The 19,758-nt window shown below is 54.2% G+C and overlaps 1 non-coding gene and 1 pseudogene across 1 annotated transcript; both read left to right on the forward strand.

Moving 5' to 3' along the window:
* Nucleotides 1-8,258: 8,258 nt before the first annotated feature.
* Nucleotides 8,259-8,355, forward strand: LOC144612256 (U2 spliceosomal RNA; annotated as a pseudogene).
* A 10,687-nt stretch (nucleotides 8,356-19,042) lies between these two features.
* LOC144612255 (U2 spliceosomal RNA) lies at nucleotides 19,043-19,231 on the forward strand. The gene has a single exon (XR_013549649.1). It is a non-coding gene; the product is annotated as a U2 spliceosomal RNA (small nuclear RNA).
* The last annotated feature ends 527 nt before the right edge of the window (nucleotides 19,232-19,758 follow it).

Below are 19,758 nucleotides of genomic sequence, written 5' to 3' on the forward strand. Positions count from 1 at the left end.
TTCTCCCCATATCCCTTGATTCCACTGGCCCCTAGAGCTCTATCTAACTCTCTCTTAAACCCATCCAGTGAATCGGCCTCCACTGCCCTCTGTGGCAGAGAATCCCACACATTCACAACTGGAAACGTTCCTCCACACCCCAGTTTTAAACGCCCTCCCCTTTATTCTTAGACTGTGTGGCCCCTGGTTCTGGACTCCCCCAACATTGGGAACATGTTTCCTGCATCTAGCTTGTCCAGTCCTTTTATAATTTTACACGTCTCCATAAGATCCCCTCTCATCCTTCTAAACTCCAGTGAATACAAGCCCAGTCTTTCCAATCTTTCCTCGAACGACAGTCCCGCCATCCCGGGGATTAACCTGGTGAACCTACGCTGCACTGCCTCAATTGCAAGGACGTCCTTCCTCAAATTAGGAGACCAAAACTGCACACAGTACTCCAGGTGCGGTCTCACCAGGGCCCTGTACAACTGCAGAAGGACCTCTTTACTCCTAAACTCAACTCCTCTTGTTATGAAGGCCAACATGCCTTCTGTGGAATCTGTGGCGACAGGCGGGAGTCGAGGATGGTTTGTGGTCTGTTGCCTCCCTGGTGCCAGGGTTCAAGACATCACGGAGCGGCTTCAGAACAACCTAGCGAGGGAAGGTGATCAACCGGAAGCAGTTGTGCATGTGGGCACGAACGATGTCGGGAGGAAGAGGAAGGAAATACTGCAGCGTGAGTTTAGGGAGTTAGGAAGCAGACTGAGAAGTAGGACGTCGAAGGTGGTTATCTCTGGACTGCTGCCTGTACCTCGTGCTGGTGAGGACAGGAACAGAGAGATCGGGGATATAAATGTATGGCTGAGGGGCTGGTGCAGGGAGCAGGGATTTAGATTTCTGGACCACTGGGATCTCTTCTGGGGTAGGGGTGACCTGTACAAAAGGGACGGGTTACACCTTAACAGCAGGGGAACAAACATTCTGGCAGGCAGGTTTACTAGTGTTACACGTGTGGCTTTAAACTAAGTAGTGGGGGGGAGGGGTTTACAAACTGGGAATATGGAGATGGAGTTAAAGGGGAAGCGAATACAGGAGAAACTGTAAAGGACTCTCGTATGAATGGGAAGGGAAGTTCTAGATGGGATATGAGAGTAAGATCGGGGCCAATTGTGACCGGTGTGAGAGGGGAGGTAAATACCGAAGTTAAAGTGTTGTATTTAAATGCGCGAAGTATAAAAAATAAAGTGGATGAGCTTGAGGCTCAGTTAGACATTGGCAAGTATGATGTTGTGGGAATCACTGAGACATGGCTACAAGAGGACCAGGGCTGGGAGCTGAATATTCAGGGGTATACAACGTATAGAAAAGACAGACAGGTGGGCAGAGGGGGTGGGGTCGGTCTGTTGGTAAGGAATGATATTCACTCCCTTGCAAGGAGTGACATAGAATCAGGAGATGTAGAATCAGTATGGATAGAGACGAGGAATTGTAAGGGTAAAAAGACCCTAATGGGAGTCATCTACAGGCCCCCCAAACAGTAGCCTCGACATAGGGTGCAAGTTGAATCAGGAGCTAAAATTGGCGTGTCAAAAATGTAATGCTACGGTGGTTATGGGAGATTTCAACATGCAGGTAGACTGGGAAAATCAGGTTGGAAATGGACCCCAGGAAAGAGAGTTTGTGGAGTGCCTCCGAGATGGATTCTTAGAACGGCTCGCACTGGAGCCTACCAGGGAGAAGGCAATTCTGGATTTAGTGTTGTGTAATGAACCTGACCCGATAAGGGGACTTGAGGTAAATGAGCCATTAGGAGGCAGTGATCACAATATGATAAGTTTTACTCTACAAATTGAGAGGGAGAAGGGAAAATCGGAGGTGCCAGTATTACAGTATAGCAAAGGGGATTACAGAGGCATGAGGCAGGAGCTGGCCAAAATTGACTGGAAGGAGGCCCTAGCAGGGAAGACGGTGGAACAGCATTGGCAGGTATTCCTGGGAATAATGCAGAAGTTGCAGGATCAATTTATCCCAAAGAGGAGGAATGATTCTAAGGGGAGTAAGAGGCACCCGTGGCTGACGAGGGACGTCAAGGACAGCATAAAAATAAAAGGGAAGAAATATAACATAGCAAAGAAGAGTGGGAAGCCAGAGGATTGGGGCTCTTTTAAAGAGCAACAGCAGATAACTAAAAAGGCAATACGGGGAGAAAAGACGAGGTACGAGGGTAAACTAGCCAATAATATAAAGGAGGATAGGAAAAGCTTTTTTAGGTACGTGAAGAGGAAAAAAATAGTCAAGGCAAATGTGGGTCCCTTGAGGACAGAAGGAGAGGAATTTATTATGGGGAACAAGGAAATGGCAGACGAGTTAAACCGTTACTTTGGATCTGTCTTCACTGAGGATGATACAAACAATCTCCCAGATGTTCTAGTGGCCAGAGAACCTAGGGTGATGGAGGAACTGAAGGAAATCCACATTAGGCAGGAAATGGTTTTGGGTAGACTGATGGGACTCAAGGCTGATAAATCCCCAGGGCCTGATGGTCTGCATCCCAGGGTGCTTAAGGAGGTGGCTCTAGAAATTGTGGACGCATTAGTGATTATTTTCCAATATTCTATAGATTCCGGGTCAGTTCCTGTGGATTGGAGGGTAGCTAATGTAATCCCACTTTTCAAGAAAGGAGGGAGAGAGAAAACGGGAAATTATAGACCAGTTAGTCTGACATCAGTGGTGGGGAAGATGCTGGAGTCAATTATAAAAGACGAAATTGCGGAGCATTTGGATCGCAGTAACGGGATCGTTCCGAGTCAGCGTGGATTTACGAAGGGGAAATCGTGCTTGACTAATCTATTGGAATTTTTTGAGGATGTAACTAGGAAAGTTGACAGGGGAGAGCCGGTGGATGTGGTGTACCTCGACTTTCAGAAAGCCTTCGACAAGGTCCCACATAGGAGATTAGTGGGCAAAATTAGAGCACATGGTATTGGAGGTAGGGTACTGACATGGATAGAACGTTGGTTGACAGACAGAAAGCAAAGGGATAAATGGGTTCCTTTCAGAATGGAAGGCAGTAACTAGTGGGGTACCGCAAGGCTCGGTGTTGGGACCGCAGCTATTTACAATATACATCAATGACTTGGATGAAGGGATTAAAAGTAACATTAGCAAATTTGCCGATGATACAAAGCTAGGTGGCAGTGTGAACTGTGAGGAAGATGCTATGAGGTTGCAGGGTGACTTGGACAGGTTGTGTGAGTGGGCGGATGCATGGCAGATGCAGTTTAATGTAGATAAGTGTGAGGTTATCCACTTTGGTGGTAAGAATAGGAAGGCAGATTATTATCTGAATGGTGTCAAGTTAGGAAAAGGGGACGTACAACGTGATCTGGGTGTCCTTAGTGCATCAGTCACTGAAAGGAAGCATGCAGGTACAGCAGGCAGTGAAGAAAGCCAATGGAATGTTGGCCTTCATAACAAGAGGAGTTGAGTATAGGAGCAAAGAGGTCCTTCTGCAGTTGTACAGGGCCCTAGTGAGACCGCACCTGGAGTACTGTGTGCAGTTTTGGTCTCCAAATTTGAGGAAGGATATTCTCGCTATTGAGGGCGTGCAGTGTAGGTTTACTAGGTTAATTCCCGGAATGGCGGGACTGTCATATGTTGAAAGACTGGAGCGACTAGGGTTGTATACACTGGAATTTAGAAGGATGAGAGGGGATCTTCTCGAAACGTATAAGATTATTAAGGGGTTGGACACGTTAGAGGCAGGAAATTGCTGAGCATTTGGATAGCAGTAACGGGATCATTCCGAGTCAGCATGGATTTACGAAGGGGAAATCATGCTTGACAAATCTACTGGAATTTTTTGAGGATGTAACTAGGAAAATTGACAAGGGAGAGTCAGTGGATGTGGTGTACCTCGACTTTCAGAAAGCCTTCGACAAGGTCCCACATAGGAGATTAGTGGGCAAAATTAGGGCACATGGTATTGGGGGTAGGGTACTGACATGGATAGAAAATTGGTTGACAGACAGAAAGCAAAGAGTGGGGATAAATGGGTCCCTTTCGGAATGGCAGGCAGTGACCAGTGGGGTACCGCAAGGTTCGGTGCTGGGACCCCAGCTATTTACGATATACATTAATGACTTAGACGAAGGGATTAAAAGTACCATTAGCAAATTTGCAGATGATACTAAGTTGGGGGGTAGTGTGAATTGTGAGGAAGATGCAATAAGGCTGCAGGGTGACTTGGACGTTGTGTGAGTGGGCGGATACATGGCAGATGCAGTTTAATGTAGATAAGTGTGAGGTTATTCACTTTGGAAGTAAGAATAGAAAGGCAGATTATTATCTGAATGGTGTCAAGTTAGGAGGAGGGGGAGTTCAACGAGATCTGGGTGTCCTAGTGCATCAGTCAATGAAAGGAAGCATGCAGGTACAGCAGGCAGTGAAGAAAGCCAATGGAATGTTGGCCTTCGTAACAAGAGGAGTTGAGTATAGGAGCAAAGAGGTCCTTCTACAGTTGTACCGGGCCCTGGTGAGACCGCACCTGGAGTACTGTGTGCAGTTTTGGTCTCCAAATTTGAGGAAGGATATTCTTGCTATGGAGGGCGTGCAGCGTAGGTTCACTAGGTTAATTCCCGGAATGGCGGGACTGTCATATGTTGAAAGGCTGGAGCGATTGGGCTTGTATACACTGGAATTTAGAAGGATGAGGGGGGATCTTATTGAAACATATAAGATAATTAGGGGATTGGACACATTAGAGGCAGATAACATGTTCCCAATGTTGGGGGAGTCCAGAACAAGGGGCCACAGTTTAAGAATAAGGGGTAGGCCATTTAGAACGGAGATGAGGAAGAACTTTTTCAGTCAGAGGGTGGTGAAGGTGTGGAATTCTCTGCCTCAGAAGGCAGTGGAGGCCAGTTCGTTGGATGCTTTCAAGAGAGAGCTGGATAGAGCTCTTAAGGATAGCGGAGTGAGGGGGTATGGGGAGAAGGCAGGAACGGGGTACTGATTGAGAGTGATCAGCCATGATCGCATTGAATGGCGGTGCTGGCTCGAAGGGCTGAATGGCCTACTCCTGCACCTATTGTCTATTGTCTATTGAAACATGTTCCCAATGTTGGAGGAGTCCAGAACCAGGGGCCACAGTTTAAGAATAAGGGGTAGGCCATTTAGAACAGAGATGAGGAGAAACTTTTTTAGTCAGAGAGTTGTGAATCTGTGGAATTCTCTGCCTCAGAAGGCAGTGGAGGCCAATTCTTTGAATACATTCAAGAGAGAGCTAGATAGAGCTCTTAAGGATAGCGGAGTCAGGGGGTATGGGGAGAAGGCAGGAACGGGGTACTGATTGAGAGTGATCAGCCATGATCACATTGAATGGCGGTGCTGGCTGGAAGGGCCAAATGACCTCCTCCTGCACCTATTGTCTATTGCCATTGGCTTTCTTCACTGCCTCCTGTACCTGCACGTTTACTACTATTTTTTGTTTTGGCGGGGGTGGGGGGGGAGGGGAATGGATGAAATGTTTGATTTCTATAACTATTAATAGACTTCTGAATGAGTTCTGCATGTCCATGTGTGAGTAATGTGGTGTGGAACTGCAGGCCCATCCACTTTGTGTTCAACACTCCCACCGTGTGGTGAATTCGCTGCACTGCAGGCCTGTCCACTTTGTGGTCAACACTCCCACCGTGTGGTGAATTCGCTGCACTGCAGGCCCGTCCACTTTGTGGTCAACACTCCCACCGTGTGGTGAATTCGCTGCACTGCAGGCCCGTCCACTTTGTGGTCAACACTCCCACCGTGTGGTGAATTCGCTGCACTGCAGGCCCGTCCACTTTGTGGTCAACACTCCCACCGCGTACAGGCGACTGAGCTGGATGATCAGCCATGATCATATTGAATGGCGGTGCGTACAGGCTCGAAGGGCCGAATGGCCTACTCCTGCACCTATTTTCTATGTTTCTATGACCCAACACAACACAACCCATTGGATTGTCCAATATGAGGTCAAAACTCACCAGCCCGCCCTCGTCTCTCTCTCCCTCCCATCGACAAGCACAATTTATTTCAAGGGGGCTAGAATACAAAAAGCAGAGATGTAACGCTGATGTGATGGTCAGGCCGCATTTGGAGCATTGTGAGCAATTTTGGGCACCATAAATAATAATAATAATAATAATAATAATATAATAAACATTTATTGTATATAGCGCTTTTCAAAATACTCAAAGACGCTTGACAAAACAGTCAGGACATAAAAACAAACAAACAACAGATTTGTCCTGACGGAGAAGTGGCGAACAAACAGCGCCAGCGTCCTCTCACGTCAGGGTCCGGCAGTAGACAATAAAGGACACAAGACACACAATTACAGTTGAACACAGACAACCATCACAGTGATTGCTCCAGGCACACCCTCACTGTGATGGAAGGCAAAGTCTTATCTCCTCCTCATTCTTCTCCCGTGGTCAGGCAGTCAAACTGCTGTCTCGAGGCGATCGAGGCTCCCGACTTTTGGAACCCCCCAGAAAGTCCCAGGCCGAGCCGAGCCGACCCGGCCGATGAAGGTCCTAAGCCCCCACCGGGCGATGGAAAGTCCCAGGGCCGAGCCGAGCCGAGCAGGCCGATGAAGGCCCTGAGCCCCCACCGGGCGATGGAAAGTCCCAGGGCCGAGCCGAGCCGAGCAGGCCGATGAAGGCCCTGAGCCCCCACCGGGCGATGGAAAGTCCCAGGGCCGAGCCGAGCCGAGCAGGCCGATGAAGGCCCTGAGCCCCCACCGGGCGATGGAAAGTCCCAGGGCCGAGCCGAGCCGAGCAGGCCGATGAAGGCCCTGAGCCCCCACCGGGCGATGGAAAGTGCCGCAGCCCGGGGGCTTAGGATATCTGACAAAGGATGTGCTGGATCTGCAGAGGGTCCAGAGGAGGTTTACAAGAATGATCCTAGGAATTAGTAGCTTAACCAATGATGGGTGTTTGTGGGCACTGGGCCTGTACCCTCTGGAGTTCAGAAGGACGTGGAGGGACCTCATTGCAATTAGCGAATAGTGAAAGGCTTGGATCGAGTGGATGTGGAGCGGACGTTTCCACTCGTGGGAATAACCAACGGGAGACTTTGGTCACCCTTTTTCTTCAGCTTAGTTTGTTATTGTGGCGTGTCGCTGAACGGCCCATTGAGGGGCTGAGTGGCCTGTTCCCACGTGTACGCAGTAGGTGGCTCCTAACCCCCCCCCCCCGCCGCTCGAGAAACACGGCCGCAAGAAACGGGGATCACTGGGCGGCACGGACTTCGACGTCCGAAAAGGCCTGTTTCCGGCTGTATATATATGATATGATAAACGTCGTCGGTCACTCGCTGCCGAGTGGGCAAATAAGTGGTCGGTGCATCCCGCCTCCCTCCCTCCCCCTACCCTCGCTCCCCTCCCACCCATCCCTCCCCCTCCCTTCCTTCCTCCCCACCCACCCTCCCTCCCCCTACCCTCCCTCCCCTCCCTCCGTTCCTCCCCACCCTCCCTCCCCCTACCCTCCCACCCACCCTCCCTCCCTTTTTGAGTTTGTTTGTGCTCTCTCTCTCTCTCTCTCTCTCTCTCTCTCTCTCTCTCTCTCTCTCTCTCTCTCTCTCTCTCACACTCTCTCTCCCCCTCTCCTCTCTCTCCCTCTCTCTCCCTAAAGAGAACTATTAGTGAACTACACTACATTAAATTAAATAAAGCTCTCTCTCCCCCTCCTCTCTCTTCTCTCCCTCCCTCCTTCCCTCCCATCCCTCCCTCCCTCCCGCCCCATCCTCCTCCATCCCACCCTCCCTCCCTCCTGCCCTCCCATCCCTCCCTTCCCCCCTCCCTCTCTCTCTCCCTCTCTCTCTCCCTCCCTCCTCTCCCCTCCCATCCCTTCCCTCCCATCCCTCCCTCCCTCCCCCCCATCCTCCCCCCTCCCTCCCTCCCCACCCTCCCTCCCTCCTGCCCTCATCCCCCTCACTCTCTCCCTCCCTCTCCTTCCCCTCCCTCCCTCCACTCTCCTCCCTTGTTGCCTGTGCCCGTGACGTATCCGCAGGCAAGCACCGGCCTCTCCCGTCTGATTGGAGGGATTACAAGAGTTTCCCATGTTGGGCACAAAGTTTGAGGGAAAGTGGGGTTGAGGGGGGGTGGAGGCTGAGCCTGCGGGCCAGGGGGAGAAACGCCACCAGACGGCGGCGAGGGAGGCCTTTGCAAGTCCTCACCCTGGCTGTAAAGTGGGGGGGGCGGGCGGGATGTGGCCGGGTTGGTGCAGTTGTGGGTTATCGCTTCTCGGCCTTTTGGCTAAGATCAAGTGCAGTATCTGTTCTGGCACAATCTAATGTTCTTATAAGAACAGGGTAAGTATAAGAGCAGTATTTGCATTGGGTCATCGACGAGGAGCGGAGGTCAGGAGCACGTGTCTGGTTTAGGGGTGGATCCATGCTGGTTGGGTAACCAACCTAACACCCTTATCCAGGTGGGATGGCAGTAGCAAGTGGAGCTGGAGGGCAGGGTATTCGGAATACCCTGCGAGAAGGACCTCAAGGAGGGGAACCCTTTCTCAAGGGACCTCTTCACCAAGAAGGTGCTGCTGGAGGCCTGTGGATTCAAGGCCGGGGACATCTTCTGCCTCCAGGACTTCCCAGGTAACGGATACTTCGACGTTACCTTCCAGAACCCGGCGGGATGGCAGAAGTTGCTGCAGGACTTCCGGGAGAAGGGGGATGAAGCCCCGCTGTCGCTCCTGAAGGTGCAGCCGCTCTTCACCCTCCCCACCCAGAGGGAACGGATGATCACGGTGCACATGTTTAACCCACATGTGCCCGTCGTGGATGTCCTCACCTTCCTTGCGCGCTACGTCGAAGGGGCCGGGAACTGTGTGGACATAAAGGACTTGTTCGGGATCTGGACGAGCAAGAGGCAGGTAAAAGTGAAGCTGAGGGTGGACGGGAAGGGATTCATTGTCCACCCTCCCTCGGTGTTCGCTATCGGAGGGAACCGGGGCTACATGACGTACGTGGGGCAGCCCAGGGTGTGCAGGAAATGCAACAAACCTGGGCACGTGGCGGCAGAATGCAGGACAGTCGTCTGCAGAAACTGCAAGTTAGAAGGCCACGAGACAAGGGATTGTAAAGAGAGTAAGAGCTGCAACCTGTGTGGGGAGGCAGGCCACCTTTACAGGGCCTGCCCTAAAAGAGCAAGCACTTATGCACAGGCGATAAGAGGGGCCGCTGCCAGCACCCCCAGGGTGGACGAGACGCCTCCTACCACTGAAAAAGCCCAAAAAGGAAAGGAGAGCAAGGGCGATGACAGCGCGACCACCAGGAGCCCCAAACCGCAGGACAGAGCCCCCCAGGCCCCTCCCCACGAGGGTGAGTCGATGGAAGAGGGGGAACAGGAAGAGGAGGAATGGAAGGTGGTACAGCCGAGGAAAACATTGAAGGCTGTGCGCACGGAGAAAAAGGCGGAGGGGGCAAGCAAGTCCCAAAAAAGAGTCCTCTCCCAGGACGAGGCCAGCAGCCTCTCCGCATCGGAGGATGAATCGACCGGGAGGAGCCGACAACGGAGGCAGAGGCAGAGGAAGGAAATGGGGGAGGAGGAAGGTAAGAGAAAGAACGTGTCTGTTGCCCCCCAGCCCCAGGAGACTGGGAGCAGTGCCAATGGGCCCCAGCCCCAGGAGACCGTGAGCGGCACAACGGCCAATGGGCCCCTGCTCCGGGAGACCGTGAGCGGCACAACGGCCAATGGGCCCCTGCTCTGGGAGACCGTGAGCGGCACAACAGCCAATGGGCCCCTGCTCCGGGAGACCGGGAGCGGCACAATGGCCAATGGGCCCCAGCTCCGGGAGACCGGGAGCAGTGCAGTGGTCAATGGGCCCCAGCTCCGGGAGACCGGGAGCAGTGCAGTGGCCAATGGGCCCCAGCTCCAGGACACTGGGAGCAGCGCAGTGGCTTCGCCAGAAAATACACCCTGTGCTGAGGAAGCCACCAACCTGTACCACTACCTGTGCGACAAAAATGTGCAGGAACTGAGCCAGATGATTGGCATGCGGGAGGATCGCCTGGGACAATAAAGGACAATGGAGCTGAAACTGGCATCCTTAAACGTGCGCAGTGTGAAGAGCACTGTGCGATGTGTATCCGCCTTGCAGTACCTGGCCAAGGTAAAGGCGGATGTGACTTTTTTACAGGAGTGCGGGCTGCCACACCTTCGCTGCTATCGGAGGTGGTCGCGATGGTGGCCCCACGGACTGTCGGTATGGTCGGGGGGAAATGATTGTCGTGCGTCCGGTCTGGGGATCTTGCTGCGGGGAGGGGGCTTCACCATCACTGAGGTAAGGGAGGTGGTGGGGGGTCGTCTCTTGGTGGTGGATGTAATGTACCGTGGTTCTCCGCTCCGGCTGATAAATGTGTATGCCTCACCCAGGTGGAGCGAGCGGGTGGCCGTCCTCCAGCAGCTCCCACCGCTGCTGGCCACGTCTAGACCGCTCGTTCTGGCCGGTGACTTCAACTGCATCATCGATGCGGCTGGACGATCCGGCAGTGCCAACCACAGACTGGACGGCACCTCCAAACTCCTGGTGGAAACGGTCAAAGATGCAAAGCTGCGCGACGCCTTCAGTGACCCTGCAGGCGGAGTCCAGCCACGGTTCACCTGGTCAGGACCAAACGGTTCAGCCCAGTCCCGGATAGACTTCCTCTTCACATCGAGGGCCGTCACGCTCAGACACACCGACCTCGCGCCGGTGTTCTTCTCTGACCACTGCCTCCTTCAGGCCACCTGTCACCTACAGGAGGACCGGAAGGCGGGCAGAGGGACGTGGAAGCTAAACGTGGAGCTGTTGACCCCGGAGAACGTTAAGGAGCTAAAGAGGGACTACGCATGTTGGAGAACTGTGAGGCCCCTCTTTGACTCCCAGACACTCTGGTGGGAGGCAACAAAGGAGAACATCAAGAAGTTCTTCGTCTCCAAAGGTGTTCAGAGAGCAAGACAGGGTAAGAGGGAACTGTGTCAACTCCAGACAGATTTGCAGCAGCTACTCCTTCTGCAGAGGAGAGGGGTGGATGTGAGGGAGGAACTGAGAGAGTTGAAGGGCCGGCAAGCTCGGCTCTTTACCTCTGAATCCTCCAAGATCATCTTCCGGTCCAGGGTCCGCCATGTTGAGCAGGATGAGACGTGCTCACGTTACTTCTTCCATAAGGTTCACAGGGGGAGCTCTGTGATCAAAAGCCTTAGGGAGGAGGACGGCTCGGTAACATCCTCGCAGACAGACATGCTCAAGATCTGCAGATCCTTTTATAAGGATCTGTACGATGTAAAGACCACAGACAGCACCGCCTCCCAGAACTTCCTGTCCTCCATCACGGAAGTCTTGGACGACAGCAAGCGGGAGAGTCTGGACCAACCACTGACCCTGGAGGAGCTGACTGGCTCCATCCGTTCCTTTGACTCGAGTAAAACTCCCGGAGGCGATGGCTTACCGGCAGAGTTGTACTCGGCTCTGTGGGACTGGGTGGGCCCGGACCTGCTGGAAGTGTACAACGATATACTCCTAGCAGGCAGCATGTCAGACTCTATGAGGAAGGGCAACATCACCCTGATCTACAAGCAGAAGGGGGAGATGAATGACTTAAGGAATTGGAGACCCATCACATTGTTGAATGTAGACTACAAGATCCTGTCTAAGGCCATCGCCAACCGGGTCAAGTCTGCTCTGGGACAGGTGATCCACCCGGACCAAACCTGTGCTGTACCTGGCAGGAAAATCTCAGACAGCCTGGTGCTGCTGAGAGATACCATTGCCTACGTGCAGGACAGACGGGTGGATGCCTGCCTGGTCAGCTTGGACCAGGAGAAGGCCTTCGACAGGATATCGCACACGTACATGAGGGACGTGCTCTCCAAAATGGGCTTTGGGGAGGGAATCAGGAAGTGGATACAACTGCTCTACTCTGATATCTGTAGTGCAGTCCAAATTAATGGGTGGGAATCAGACAGCTTCCCCGTCAGGTCTGGAGTCAGGCAGGGTTGCCCTCTTTCCCCTGTCTTGTTCGTCTGTTGCATTGAACCCTTTGCCGAATCCATCAGGAAGGATGCGAGCATAAGAGGAGTGACACTGCCAGGCAGTGGGGGCACTCAGGTCAAGGCCTCCCTGTACATGGACGATGTCGCCGTCTTCTGCTCGGATCCAGGGTCGGTCCGCAGACTGATCAGCATCTGCGACCAGTTTGAGTTGGCCACGGGGGCCAGGGTAAACCGCAGGAAGAGCGAGGCCATGCTCTTTGGCAACTGGCCCGACCGATCTTCCATCCCCTTCACCATCAAGCCTGACTTCCTGAAGGTGCTGGGGATCTGGTTCGGGAAGGCTGGGGCATGTAACAAAAATTGGCTGGAGTGGATAGCCAAGGTGGGGAAGAAGCTGGAGCTGTGGAAGCAGCGCTCCCTCTCCATCACGGGGAAAAACCTGGTCATCAGGTGTGAGGTGCTCTCGGGGCTGCTGTATTTGGCGCAAGTGTGGCCCGTCCCTCCCTCCCACGCCAAGGGGATCACCCGGGCCGTCTTCCGTTTCATCTGGGGGTCGGCGATGGACCGGGTGCGACGAGCCACAATGCACAAGTCGGCAGACAACGGGGGTAAAGACGTGCCCAACGCCGCCCTCATTCTGATGGCCACCTTCGTGTGTGGCTGCATCAGGCGGAGCATAGAGCCAAGGCACGTGGGCACCAAATGCCACTACCTGCTGAGGTTCTACCTGTCCCCGGTGCTGCGAAGGATGGGCCTGGCGCAGATGCCACGCAATGTGCCAGTCAGCTGGACATTGCCGAACCATCTGTCGTTTGTGGAAAGGTTCTTCCGGACCAACACCTTTGACCACAAGTCCATCGGGCAGTGGTCAGCACGGAACGTCCTGCAGGCACTGCAGGGGAATGACTCCATGGATCCTGTGGCGTGGTTCCCGGAACGGACAGCCCAGCTTGTCTGGCAAAATGCCTCATCGCCAGTACTCACCAACAAGCACCAAGACCTGGCTTGGCTGGCGGTGAGGGGAGCCCTCCCAGTCAGATCCTTCCTGCACCGCCGGAACCTCACTACCAGCGCACGCTGCCCTCGGGACGGCTGCTACGGAGAGGAAACGGTGGCCCACCTCTTCAAAGAGTGTGGATTTGCCAGGCGAGTCTGGAGAGGTCTGCAGGGGTCCCTGTCACGATTCATTCCGAGCAGCTCCGTCACAGAGGACTCTGTGCTCTACGGACTGTTCCCAGGGACGCATTCCGAGACTGACATCGAGTGCTGCTGGAAGGTCATCAACTCGGTGAAAGACGCTCTTTGGTCTGCCCGATCCTTGTTGACCTCCCAGCGGAGCGAGCTGTCCGTCAAGGAATGTTGCCGACTGGCCCACTGCAGACTGCAGGAGTACGTGCTGAGGGACGCTCTGAAGCTTGGTGCAGCCAACGCCAAGGCCCTGTGGGGGAGGACCACAGTCTAGGGTCCTTCCGCTGCTGGACATGGGGGGCAGGGTGTGGGGGAGAGAGACGCCCCTCCAAATAAGGGATATGTATGTAAATGTATGTAAATGTCCAAGTAAATGCCTGTATTGAATATGTAACCTCCGGAAATGTCGGATGGGTTTGTTTAAAAATGATGGTTTGTAAATGATATTTATAACTTGAATAAAGTATTTTTTGATATAAAAAAAAAAAAAAAAAAAAATCTGTTCTGGCACAATCTTAATGTTCTTATAAGAACAGGGTAAGTATAAGAGCAGTATTTGCATTAGATCATTGACGAGGAGCGGAGGTCAGGAGCACGTGTCTGGTTTAGGGGTGGATCGATGCTGGTTGGGTAACCAACCTAACACCCTTATCCAGGTGGGATGGCAGTAGCAAGTGGAGCTGGAGGGCAGGGTATCCGGAATACCCTGCGTGTATCGGTGAAGGACCTCAAGGAGGGGAACCCTTTCTCAAGGGATCTCTTCATCAAGAAGGTGCTGCTGGAGGCTTGTGGATTCAAGGCCGGGGACATCTTCTGCCTCCAGGACTTCCCAGGTAACGGATACTTCGACGTTACCTTCCAGAACCCGGCGGGATGGCAGAAGTTGCTGCAGGACTTCCGGGAGAAGGGGAACGAAGCCCCGCTGTCGCTCCTGAAGGTGCAGCCGCTCTTCACCCTCCCCACCCAGAGGGAACGGATGATCACGGTGCACATGTTTAACCCACATGTGCCCGTCGTGGATGTCCTCACCTTCCTTGCGCGCTACGTCGAAGGGGCCGGGAACTGCGTGGACATAAAGGACTTGTTCGGGATCTGGACGAGCAAGAGGCAGGTAAAAGTGAAGCTGAGGGTGGACGGGAAGGGATTCATTGTCCACCCTCCCTCGGTGTTCGCTATCGGAGGGAACCGGGGCTACATGACGTACGTGGGGCAGCCCAGGGTGTGCAGGAAATGCAACAAACCTGGGCACGTGGCGGCAGAATGCAGGACAGTCGTCTGCAGAAACTGCAAGTTAGAAGGCCACGAGACAAGGGATTGTAAAGAGAGTAAGAGCTGCAACCTGTGTGGGGGGGCAGGCCACCTTTACAGGGCCTGCCCTAAAAGAGCAAGCACTTATGCACAGGCGATAAGAGGGGCCGCTGCCAGCACCCCCAGGGTGGACGAGACGCCTCCTACCACTGAAAAAGCCCAAAAAGGAAAGGAGAGCAAGGGCGATGACAGCGCGACCACCAGGAGCCCCAAACCGCAGGACAGAGCCCCCCAGGCCCCTCCCCACGAGGGTGAGTCGATGGAAGAGGGGGAACAGGAAGAGGAGGAATGGAAGGTGGTACAGCCGAGGAAAACATTGAAGGCTGTGCGCACGGAGAAAAAGGCGGAGGGGGCAAGCAAGTCCCAAAAAAGAGTCCTCTCCCAGGACGAGGCCAGCAGCCTCTCCGCATCGGAGGATGAATCGACCGGGAGGAGCCGACAACGGAGGCAGAGGCAGAGGAAGGAAATGGGGGAGGAGGAAGGTAAGAGAAAGAACGTGTCTGTTGCCCCCCAGCCCCAGGAGACTGGGAGCAGTGCCAATGGGCCCCAGCCCCAGGAGACCGTGAGCGGCACAACGGCCAATGGGCCCCTGCTCCGGGAGACCGTGAGCGGCACAACGGCCAATGGGCCCCTGCTCTGGGAGACCGTGAGCGGCACAACAGCCAATGGGCCCCTGCTCCGGGAGACCGGGAGCGGCACAATGGCCAATGGGCCCCAGCTCCGGGAGACCGGGAGCAGTGCAGTGGTCAATGGGCCCCAGCTCCGGGAGACCGGGAGCAGTGCAGTGGCCAATGGGCCCCAGCTCCAGGACACTGGGAGCAGCGCAGTGGCTTCGCCAGAAAATACACCCTGTGCTGAGGAAGCCACCAACCTGTACCACTACCTGTGCGACAAAAATGTGCAGGAACTGAGCCAGATGATTGGCATGCGGGAGGATCGCCTGGGACAATAAAGGACAATGGAGCTGAAACTGACATCCTTAAACGTGCGCAGTGTGAAGAGCACTGTGCGATGTGTATCCGCCTTGCAGTACCTGGCCAAGGTAAAGGCGGATGTGACTTTTTTACAGGAGTGCGGGCTGCCACACCTTCGCTGCTATCGGAGGTGGTCGCGATGGTGGCCCCACGGACTGTCGGTATGGTCGGGGGGAAATGATTGTCGTGCGTCCGGTCTGGGGATCTTGCTGCGGGGAGGGGGCTTCACCATCACTGAGGTAAGGGAGGTGGTGGGGGGTCGTCTCTTGGTGGTGGATGTAATGTACCGTGGTTCTCCGCTCCGGCTGATAAATGTGTATGCCTCACCCAGGTGGAGCGAGCGGGTGGCCGTCCTCCAGCAGCTCCCACCGCTGCTGGCCACGTCTAGACCGCTCGTTCTGGCCGGTGACTTCAACTGCATCATCGATGCAGCTGGACGATCCGGCAGTGCCAACCACAGACTGGACGGCACCTCCAAACTCCTGGTGGAAACGGTCAAAGATGCAAAGCTGCGCGACGCCTTCAGTGACCCTGCAGGCGGAGTCCAGCCACGGTTCACCTGGTCAGGACCGAACGGTTCAGCCCAGTCCCGGATAGACTTCCTCTTCACATCGAGGGCCGTCACGCTCAGACACACCGACCTCGCGCCGGTGTTCTTCTCTGACCACTGCCTCCTTCAGGCCACCTGTCACCTACAGGAGGACCGGAAGGCGGGCAGAGGGACGTGGAAGCTAAACGTGGAGCTGTTGACCCCGGAGAACGTTAAGGAGCTAAAGAGGGACTACGCATGTTGGAGAACTGTGAGGCCCCTCTTTGACTCCCAGACACTCTGGTGGGAGGCAACAAAGGAGAACATCAAGAAGTTCTTCGTCTCCAAAGGTGTTCAGAGAGCAAGACAGGGTAAGAGGGAACTGTGTCAACTCCAGACAGATTTGCAGCAGCTACTCCTTCTGCAGAGGAGAGGGGTGGATGTGAGGGAGGAACTGAGAGAGTTGAAGGGCCGGCAAGCTCGGCTCTTTACCTCTGAATCCTCCAAGATCATCTTCCGGTCCAGGGTCCGCCATGTTGAGCAGGATGAGACGTGCTCACGTTACTTCTTCCATAAGGTTCACAGGGGGAGCTCTGTGATCAAAAGCCTTAGGGAGGAGGACGGCTCGGTAACATCCTCGCAGATCAAGATCTGCAGATCCTTTTATAAGGATCTGTACGATGTAAAGACCACAGACAGCACCGCCTCCCAGAACTTCCTGTCCTCCATCACGGAAGTCTTGGACGACAGCAAGCGGGAGAGTCTGGACCAACCACTGACCCTGGAGGAGCTGACTGGCTCCATCCGTTCCTTTGACTCGAGTAAAACTCCCGGAGGCGATGGCTTACCGGCAGAGTTGTACTCGGCTCTGTGGGACTGGGTGGGCCCGGACCTGCTGGAAGTGTACAACGATATACTCCTAGCAGGCAGCATGTCAGACTCTATGAGGAAGGGCAACATCACCCTGATCTACAAGCAGAAGGGGGAGATGAATGACTTAAGGAATTGGAGACCCATCACATTGTTGAATGTAGACTACAAGATCCTGTCTAAGGCCATCGCCAACCGGGTCAAGTCTGCTCTGGGACAGGTGATCCACCCGGACCAAACCTGTGCTGTACCTGGCAGGAAAATCTCAGACAGCCTGGTGCTGCTGAGAGATACCATTGCCTACGTGCAGGACAGACGGGTGGATGCCTGCCTGGTCAGCTTGGACCAGGAGAAGGCCTTCGACAGGATATCGCACACGTACATGAGGGACGTGCTCTCCAAAATGGGCTTTGGGGAGGGAATCAGGAAGTGGATACAACTGCTCTACTCTGATATCTGTAGTGCAGTCCAAATTAATGGGTGGGAATCAGACAGCTTCCCCGTCAGGTCTGGAGTCAGGCAGGGTTGCCCTCTTTCCCCTGTCTTGTTCGTCTGTTGCATTGAACCCTTTGCCGAATCCATCAGGAAGGATGCGAGCATAAGAGGAGTGACATTGCCAGGCAGTGGGGGCACTCAGGTCAAGGCCTCCCTGTACATGGACGATGTCGCCGTCTTCTGCTCGGATCCAGGGTCGGTCCGCAGACTGATCAGCATCTGCGACCAGTTTGAGTTGGCCACGGGGGCCAGGGTAAACCGCAGGAAGAGCGAGGCCATGCTCTTTGGCAACTGGCCCGACCGATCTTCCATCCCCTTCACCATCAAGCCTGACTTCCTGAAGGTGCTGGGGATCTGGTTCGGGAAGGCTGGGGCATGTAACAAAAATTGGCTGGAGTGGATAGCCAAGGTGGGGAAGAAGCTGGAGCTGTGGAAGCAGCGCTCCCTCTCCATCACGGGGAAAAACCTGGTCATCAGGTGTGAGGTGCTCTCGGGGCTGCTGTATTTGGCGCAAGTGTGGCCCGTCCCTCCCTCCCACGCCAAGGGGATCACCCGGGCCGTCTTCCGTTTCATCTGGGGGTCGGCGATGGACCGGGTGCGACGAGCCACAATGCACAAGTCGGCAGACAACGGGGGTAAAGACGTGCCCAACGCCGCCCTCATTCTGATGGCCACCTTCGTGTGTGGCTGCATCAGGCGGAGCATAGAGCCAAGGCACGTGGGCACCAAATGCCACTACCTGCTGAGGTTCTACCTGTCCCCGGTGCTGCGAAGGATGGGCCTGGCGCAGATGCCACGCAATGTGCCAGTCAGCTGGACATTGCCGAACCATCTGTCGTTTGTGGAAAGGTTCTTCCGGACCAACACCTTTGACCACAAGTCCATCGGGCAGTGGTCAGCACGGAACGTCCTGCAGGCACTGCAGGGGAATGACTCCATGGATCCTGTGGCGTGGTTCCCGGAACGGACAGCCCAGCTTGTCTGGCAAAATGCCTCATCGCCAGTACTCACCAACAAGCACCAAGACCTGGCTTGGCTGGCGGTGAGGGGAGCCCTCCCAGTCAGATCCTTCCTGCACCGCCGGAACCTCACTACCAGCGCACGCTGCCCTCGGGACGGCTGCTACGGAGAGGAAACGGTGGCCCACCTCTTCAAAGAGTGTGGATTTGCCAGGCGAGTCTGGAGAGGTCTGCAGGGGTCCCTGTCACGATTCATTCCGAGCAGCTCCGTCACAGAGGACTCTGTGCTCTACGGACTGTTCCCAGGGACGCATTCCGAGACTGACATCGAGTGCTGCTGGAAGGTCATCAACTCGGTGAAAGACGCTCTTTGGTCTGCCCGATCCTTGTTGTCCTCCCAGCGGAGAGAGATGTCCGTCAAGGAATGTTGCCGACTGGCCCGCTGCAGACTGCAGGAGTACGTGCTGAGGGACGCTCTGAAGCTTGGTGCAGCCAACGCCAAGGCCCTGTGGGGGAGGACCACAGTCTAGGGTCCTTCCGCTGCTGGACATGGGGGGCAGGGTGTGGTGGAGAGAGACGCCCCTCCAAATAAGGGATATGTATGTAAATGTATGTAAATGTCCAAGTAAATGCCTGTATTGAATATGTAACCTCCGGAAATGTCGGATGGGTTTGTTAAAAATGATGGTTTGTAAATGATATTTATAACTTGAATAAAGTATTTTTTGATATAAAAAAAAAATATAAAAAAAATCTGTTCTTATCAGTTTAATATCTGATACGTCCCTTATCTAGGGACCATATATTAAATTGATTTTGGAACAGGGAGATGGATAGGGGCTTGCTCCGTCCACTCCACGCATCGACCTGGTATTGCAGTGTCTCTGGGAACAACGGTGCACTCCCCTTTTGGGAGATAATCAAAGTTTGAAAGAAAAGACAAAAATGCTTCTGGTGTGTGCTGCCCCTCTCTAAGTCTGAGTGTGCTGTGTGTCCTCTCTCACTCTGTGTGTGTTGCCCTCTCTCACTCTGTGTGTGTTGCCCTCCCTCTCTCGTTCTGAGTGTGCTGTGTCCTCTCTCACTGTATATCTGTGCTGACCTCTCTCACTGTATGTGTGTGCTGACCTCTCTCACTGTATGTCTGTGCTGACCTCTCTCACTGTATGTCTGTGCTGACCTCTCTCACTGTACGTGTGTGCTCCCCTCTCTCACTCTATAGTATTATTATTGGGTGTGTGTGTTATTGGGTGTGTGTGTGTGTGTGTGTGTGTGTGTGTGTGTGTTTGTGTGTGTGTGGTGTGTGTGTGTGTGTGTGTGTGTGTGTGTGTGTGTGTGTGTGTGTGTGTGTGGGTGTGTGTGTGTGTGTGTGTGTGTGTGTGTGTGTGTGTGTGTGTGTGTGTGTGTGTGTGTGTGTGTGTGTGTGTGTGTGTGTGT

This window comes from Rhinoraja longicauda, chromosome 43 (assembly GCF_053455715.1).
Source record: "Rhinoraja longicauda isolate Sanriku21f chromosome 43, sRhiLon1.1, whole genome shotgun sequence".
In the NCBI taxonomy this organism is placed as follows: Eukaryota; Metazoa; Chordata; class Chondrichthyes; order Rajiformes; family Arhynchobatidae; genus Rhinoraja; species Rhinoraja longicauda.